Source organism: Lineus longissimus, chromosome 4, assembly GCF_910592395.1.
Source record: "Lineus longissimus chromosome 4, tnLinLong1.2, whole genome shotgun sequence".
NCBI lineage: Eukaryota > Metazoa > Nemertea > Pilidiophora > Heteronemertea > Lineidae > Lineus > Lineus longissimus.
Window position 1 is genome coordinate 2402871 of NC_088311.1, and position 2307 is coordinate 2405177.

Genomic DNA, 2307 nt, shown 5'->3' on the forward strand with positions numbered 1-2307 from the left:
ACTTATGTGCAGTGACATGGACCTCTGTGCTTTGAAACGGACCTCTGCGCACTGATATGGACCTCTGTGCACTGACACGGACTTCTGCGCGCTGTCATTGACCTCTTTGCACTGAAACGGACTTCTGCGCGCTGACATGGACCTCTGTGCACAGACACGGACTTCTGTGCACTGTCATGGACCTCTGCGCACTGACACGGACAATACATTGTGGGCACTGTCCGGATTCTATTCCTTTCAAACAGAAGGGCATTTTAAATATTTTTCTTCATATCCACGTATCCATGGATGCGTTATTTAATTTCAGAGTTCCTCTCGCTCCCTTTCATGTATTTTATTGATTTTTGTAGAGAAATCATGAGAGAGTTTGATACGGATATACTGGTATCTTGACCGGAACTGAAATCCGAACGCAGTCGCGCAAAGACCAGCGCAAAATGAATTGAATTCATCATTTTAGTAATCTTATATATTTCGTTCCATCCTCGACTGATGAGAGCGGATAGAATAACATGCGAGGAGAAAATATATACGGCGCTTGTGAATTTGTGGTTTCGCGTCAGAAATCAGGAAAGTCAATTTGTAACTCGAGACGCGCTCCTTTTAAACCCATCGACTTTCTCCGATGAAGAAATCGACGCCGAGTTTGACCCGATATTCCGCACTGACCATGGAGAAGCCCTCGTCTTACAAGCTGTACCGTAAGTATGTGGCCTTGCTTTGGTGACAGCGAGACCTGAGGGCTACTCTGGAGGCGCTGGCCGATGAATCAGAGAAAAATTCGGAAAATAAAAATATTGAAAATTTGAAAACTTCGGAAATTTTTTAAAATATCGGAAAATTTCGAAAACTCGGAAAAATTAGGAACAAAAAACAAACATCGAAAATTATCGGAAATAACTCGATAAAGTGCTACATGTGATGTTGTTGGCGATATTGACTGATGTAAAAGTCTACAAGGTTTACAAAATGGGAAATTGATCTGTCCTTGTGAATAGTAGTGGTCATAACCATGGGTATGAAAGGAGGGGCCGGTGATGGTCAAACCCCATCATATATGTCCCCGGCGCTAATCCTCGTGGTAATAAATTTGCTTTTGATTTCACTGATTAGCAATAAGCCGAAACCATCTCAGTCGAATGAGATGACATTTTCTACCGTATTCAATTATGTCCGCGGCAAATTGGAAAAATATACAAAGGATGTATAAGAATTTGTCTATTGGTTTTAAGCGACTTCTATGGAAGGCCGCCCAGCCGTGTTATTAGAGTTAATGAAACTAGCCACTGGCCTTGCCGGACCACCGTCGGCTGGGGACAATCTTGGCACGGGTCATTCTGACTTTACCGGGTTTTATGTCGAGAAAAGTCATTAATTTCTCATCGATTGGTCAAGGATATTGATAATGTGTTCTCTGTGACTAATGATATGGTCATTTGGAATGCTCGGGTCGCTTTATTTAAGGTTGATGAAAATAGCCCTATATTTCAGAAGGGATGATGTGGATACTAACAGCTAGAACAATCATAGGGGTTGTCTCTGTTCGTGATCGGCAGTTTGTGACCCATTTACCTGTAGGAAGCATGGTTTCGTCCATCACGTAATCAGATGTGAATAAAACCGACCTACGGTACAAATCTTATCTAGTTTCAGGTTTGAAAACTGTCCTTCTACGCACCAAATTTACTTTATATCCTGGCCACTGATTGCATCACCATTGGGGCAGTATCTAATTGGTGCCAGAAGCAACCACATGTACCATATAGTAGATGCCTATCGACAAAGTTAAAGAACCCCTCATTGGAAACCTTTTATCGCGTCTGCTTCTGGGTGATTCGCCTTCATTCGGATATGCGTTGAATTCAACAATTTAGTCTTTCTTAGCTTACAAATTAGGAATCTGCCTCAAGACAAATTCGCCTATTATATAATTAGACACAACAATCAATAAAAATCTAATTCCTTTTCACATCGCTGTAATAACCTGAGGAAAAACTCGTTTAATTAGCGCAGTTTTTAACTTGGATCCTCCCGTAGAATGCAGATTATGCATGCCTCAAACAACCGCCCCAGCATGAGCGCTAAAAGTGAAAATACCCCCCAGGGACCATTATCTAAACGGTATGAAATGATATAAAATGAAACAAAACTCATCCCGCTGCGAATTATAAGACGTGAAGTCAGCACGCGTGAGTCAGCCGACGTTTCGTATTGTGTCATTATCCACTTAAAGCTGTTGTCGAGGACAAAAGTTATCAAGACTTGAATGGTGAAATCGTTTCAAGGGTTTCTGAATCATTTAATTTG